This window comes from Polypterus senegalus, chromosome 6 (assembly GCF_016835505.1).
Source record: "Polypterus senegalus isolate Bchr_013 chromosome 6, ASM1683550v1, whole genome shotgun sequence".
In the NCBI taxonomy this organism is placed as follows: Eukaryota; Metazoa; Chordata; class Cladistia; order Polypteriformes; family Polypteridae; genus Polypterus; species Polypterus senegalus.
In genome coordinates, this window is record NC_053159.1 from 125,832,828 (window position 1) to 125,838,846 (window position 6,019).

Below are 6,019 nucleotides of genomic sequence, written 5' to 3' on the forward strand. Positions count from 1 at the left end.
ATCAGTAGTCGCACTGCCAGACACATCAGTTTTCCAGTGTTGTTGGTAGCACTTCCCAGTCTCAGTAGACATCTTTGGACATTTCTAACATGTGCCCTACGGGTTGCCCTGAGCCTCATACAATATGTTCCTCTAACTGCCTTATCATTTTCATCTTCTGTCTCATTCATCATTTGTTTTTCCTTCTCCATACCATACCAGTATGGCTGTTTCATCAATGTCACTTTCATTGCCTGGCATACCAGTTGGTGTAGGTGACCGCTTGTTTGTAAGTTTATGACTTTAACTTTCAGGAAGCTAGCTATCAATAACCACTCCCAGGTGGACAATTACAATTGCATAAATGCCAAAAGAGAGAAGTGATGAGAACTTCCCTTAGTAATGGCAGAGTCTCACAAATGCTGAATTTGCATAAGCGTTTATTCATTACAGGTGGCATGGCCATGCAGTGGTTAGCACTGCTGCTGTCATATTTTAGCCACAATGTGTTCCCTAGTTTATGTTTATTTTCCTTTTTTGTATTTTATTTGTTTATTTTAAAGTATTAATTTTCATGTGTTTATTTATGTACCTGTTTTTTGTAACCATTGTTTCTTATTTACTTATTATTAACTATCTGTGTATTACTTGTTTTACTGTGTTTCGTAAATGGAACCCCAGGAGACAGGGCCACACTGACATCCTCTATGTTGTGAGGCTGAGTAGATAATCCTTCAGTAATTCATTGTTTGTCGTCTGAATTGTGATTTTCATAGTTCAAATCATTTTCCTGGTCTTCTGATTTATTTGCTTCTGTCTGTGGTTATAGGCTATAGATCTCATTTTGGGATATGTTTGCTCTGGGTTGTCTTTTCAGGCAAACCCTAATTTTTACCTTTTGCTTTGTTTTGTCTTTTTTCACTCCTTGATCTTTTGAAATAAATATCTTATTTTATAAATATTTCAGATTGGACTCATCTCTCAAGTTGTCCTTCCTAAGCTAGACAGAAACATTTTTTAAAAGAATCAAGAGAGAAAACATAGTCAGAGATGTGCAAATTTCATTAACCAGAAGGCAGTCCTATGTGTTGTCAAAACAAAAAATTGCAAAACCGAAATCGTTGTCAAAAGTTAAAAAGAAAAATACAATTGACAAGGAGTTCATGGATTTGTATTCAGACTTGAACAAATTAGAACTAAATGCAACTTGCAACTTAAATAGCTGCATTGATTATATCATTGTTGTGCTGTTCTTGTAAATTGTGGGAAAAATTACCTAGTAACAAATAACATACAATCCACAAATGTAATCAAAAGATAACCTAAAAAATGATTAACTTTTTTTAATAAAGTCTCTAAGTAAAAAACAAACTGTACAAATTGATTCCCAGAAGACCATGATCACTTTAGAAAAATGCACAAAAAGTGTAATGAGGAATCCAGTAGTAACAAAAGACAGAGATTTTAGGGTTCTTCTCTCTTGTGGGGCAATTTAATACATTTTGGTCCTATAAGGTATTTTTTAACTTTATAAGCTTTTTTCCATTTTGGGGGCCAGGGTAGGCCAAAGCCTACCAGTAGCGTTTGGGGTCAGGCTTCCAGGGGTGAGGCATGTCCTTGTGCCGGATGGATAAGGTCATTTCCTAGTTACGGGCCTTTTTCAAGAACTCACACCTTTCTGCCTTCTGCATTCAGAGTATGGGGTTTGAATGCAGTAGCCTGTCTTTATCTGTACAGAGTCTGCATGTTCTCCACATGTTTGCATGGTTTTTTCCTCCAGGTACTCTGATTTTCTGTTCCATCACCAAAGACATACATTTTCGGTTAGCTGATAATTCCAGATTGGCTCAGCATTAGTGTGGTTGTAGCTTGTTATGGACTAATTCTTGCCTTGACCCCAATTTGTACTGCTTTGAGAATATTATGTTGTTTATTTAATATAGTGGCTATGAAATATTTAGAACACCATTATTAAAATTTCAGCTGTTGTTTATGTAACTGTTATAATGAAAACTAATCATATCAGATGTTTTTACACCTTTAATAAGATTTTTAAGTAAAAGGCAAAGTAAAATCTTTGTATTTTATAAAATACTGCTTCCCTTGCTCACAGTGTGCTTTGCACTCATATTAGCTGTGATAGCAGTGAGCAGAGCCTCGGGGCATCTAGGGGGCCAGACATCAGAGTGACAGAAAGGGTGAAAGTACATAATGACAGAGTAGAAGGAGATATTGACAGCAATACATCATGAAGCACTCCAGCTATCAGTATGACTTGTTGAAGTTCCTTATCAGATGGGATGATAGTTTGATCCATCTGTTTAGTATTTGACTACAGGTTAAAAGTTGCATAAAAATTCAATCATTTGAAAACAATACTTTGCAAACTAATTGTTATGATTTGACAGTAGGTTTTCACACAGGCGGTTACACAATACATATAAAATCTCTACACTCCTAATATTCTTATTACTTCCAATATTTCTTATTAAAAACCCACATGACAAGTTATTTCTAGTGTGGCTTGTATGTTTTGAAAATGACTACCCTCCCTGATTTACTTAACATAAATTTAGTAAACTGACATTATTTCAGCGTGTCCTGGGTCTTCCCCGGGGCCTACTCCCGGTTGGACGTGCCCGGAACACCTCACCAGGGAGGCGTCCAGGAGGCATCCTGATCAGATGCCCGAGCCACCTCATCTGACTCCTCTCGATGCGGAGGAGCAGCGGCTCTACTCTGAGCCCCTCCCGGATGACTGAGCTTCTCACCCTATCTTTAAGGGAAAGCCCAGACACCCTGCGGAGGAAACTCATTTCAGCCGCTTGTATTCGCGATCTCGTTCTTTCGGTCACTACCCATAACTCATGACCATAGGTGAGGGTAGGAGCGTAGATCGACTGGTAAATTGAGAGCTTTGCCTTACGGCTCAGCTCCTTTTTCACCACGACAGACCGATGCAGAGCCCGCATCACTGCGGATGCTGCACCGATCCGCCTGTCGATCTCACGCTCCATTCTTCCCTCACTCGTGAACAAGACCCCGAGATACTTGAACTATGTCTCCCGGCTGGCCTGGGAACGCCTTGGGATTCTCCCGGAAGAGCTGGAAGAAGTGGCCGGGGAGAGGGAAGTCTGGGCCTCTCTGCTTAAGCTGCTACCCCCGCGACCCGACCTCGGATAAGCGGAAGAGGATAGATAGATGGATGGATGGACATTATTTCAAGCACCATTCATTCTTCAGGACTGTAGGACTGTGCACTTCAGCTGTGAGCAGCCTGACATTGCCTTGCTTTAGGTTCAAGTCATGTAGAAAGGTGAGTCGCTCCACACTAAGGCCAGCAGCACACAGCATGTCCCTCACTGTCCTGTCACTGCAGACTTTGTGTTGTTTCAACAGCAAATGTGAAAGGTCTGATGTACTGGTCCTGTTCTGGTGTGGTCAACCAGAGGTTGAACAATCATATGTTCTGCTAGTCTAACTAAGCCTTGACTGCAGGCGGGACATTGTGTTTTCCAACCTTGGCACATAATGTGCCTCTCTGCATCATGCCAGTGGTCCTTTTCCTTTTTCTGGTAACATTTGGTTATTCTGGTAGCATTTGTCTTGATGTGACCTAAGCTTTGAATTAAGTTCCTTTCAAAAGTGACCTGATCAGATATTGTGGGAAAACAGATTAACAACAGATACACAAGCAATAATGATAGTTTTCTCATTCCAGAAAATGCTGTGTTTCTTTTTCCAATCAATATAGTTGTTTCTTAATGTATATTTATGCTTGAGGTGGGAACCATTTTCCTATATACTGTAAAAGGCTACCGTGGCTGTTCGTTTGTCTGTCCAGGATTTAAAATCACCTGTAGCTTACAAACCGTTTCACCTATTGATTTGAAATTTGGTACGCATATACTATGTGACGTCTACTATCTGCTTTCAGGGTGATGATTTTTATTACTCTTTTTATTTTTATTTTATTTTATTGTAGAATCGACTCTCGGCAGCACGCAGCAGGGCGGCCGTGCAGCGCACGTGAATGAGTGCCGTTCTCATTCCCTACCAACTCCGCTAATCATTCATGAGGCAGATTGAAAACTTAAGTGCCAGCTTAAGTGAAAAATGAATGAAAGCATACTAAGTAATTGCAACACAAAAACTAACTTAATCAGTTTTAACACGAAAAGATGCCGACGAAAGAAGAGAAGCAGTGGGACACTAAGATGGAGAAAAGAAGAGCCGCTCAGGAAGCAGCAAGCGCATCAGCCTCTGAGCAAACAAATGCTAAACAGAGACAGAGAAAGACGATGAAAACTAGGAATGCTCACGTCAAGGGTATTCACTGCACGTTATCGTACAGTATGCCGTTACTGGTCTTCTTACAGTATATAATATGCTACCGTGGCGGTCCAGGATTTTAAACCACCTGTAGCTCGCAAACCGTTTGAACTATTGACCTAAAATTTGGTACACATATACTATGTGACCTCTACTGTCTGCTTTCGGGGTGGTGATTTTTATTACTCTTTTAATTTTAATTTTATTTTATTGTAGAATCAACTCTCAGCAGCGGGCAGCAGGGTGGCTGTGTGGCTTATGCATATGGACGCCGTTCTCATCCTTACCACCTTTGCCATCACTTCCCCTACCTCTTCATATCTTAAATCATTCTTGAGGCAGTTTGAAGACTTGAGTGCCAACTTAAGTGAAAAATTAAGAAAAACATACTAAGTAATTGCAGCACAAATACTGACTTAATCAATTTTAACGCGAAAAGATGCTGATGAAAGAAGAGAAGCAGCGGGCCGCTAGGGTGGAGAAAAGAAGAGCTGCTCAGGAAGCAGCAAGCACATCAACCTCTGAGCAAATGAATGCTAAATGTACAGAGAAAGAGGATGAAAACTATAAGTCATGTGTATTCACTGCATGTTATCATGCAGTCTGCCATAACTGGCCTTTCTATACATGGTTACTTTTGAGAAACGATTCATCCATTCATACATTTACTGGATGTACTTAATCCATTTTTAGGATTATGCAGACCTTTTACTAGTAGTTTCAGGTGGAAGGTAGGACCCATTATTAGACAGGCCTTTAGTCCAACATAGGGCAGCTCATTACATGCCTGCACTAACTCTAAATAGACCAGTTTAGTCACCACTTATTCTAAAATTCATATATTTCAGATGTGAAAAAGAAAACTGGCCTATTTAGAGGTAAAACTCATGCAAAATTCCACATAGATAGTGATGGGACCAGTAATGCAAGCTGAAATTGTGAGGCGACAGAGCTAACCCCTGTGCCACTCTCTGAGAGGTCCAACCATTTATCAATCCATTTCTGAAACCAAGCAGAACATTTCATGGCTGTGGTGACTGCTGGGGCACCTCACTGCACAGATAGACACAAAGCAACTAACAACCTTGTGACAAATTGCCAGTCCTTCTGAGAAGTTTTTTCAATATTTAACTTTCAATAACAACAATATTTATTTATATAGCACACCTTCTTGCAAAAATGTAGTCATACAAGAAGTAAAAGGAAGAATTACAATTAGAAAAAAGTTAATACAAAAAAAAATACAGTAAGTGTCAAATCCTTCATCTAGATGGCCCAAATGATTACTGTATAATGACTTCTCAATTCATTTTTAGCTTTGGAAACATTAAGACACAAAAGGTAGGGTTATTAATCATTACAGATGACTCCCCCCCTCATTCTGCTGCTGTGTGTTTGTATGAGCAGACCCCATGTGGTGTAACAGGATTTGATTCTTGCAGGCTGTGAACTCTGTGGTCTCACTGAGCTTTAGGTGCGGAGGTCACACATTACTACAACATGCAGTCTTCAAGTAATCCCTGAGTGCTGCGTCTTTATCACGTCTTGTACTTGCTGCCCTCTCTTTTAAAATTGTTCTCATTTGTTTTGCGGCATTTTCTTCTCTGGTTTTTAAACACTGCCCCGCATCCACTTTTCATAAACACCTCACCTCTATGAGACAACCCTTTTGGTTAACCATTAAATGGAGATCCATACCAGCAGTTTA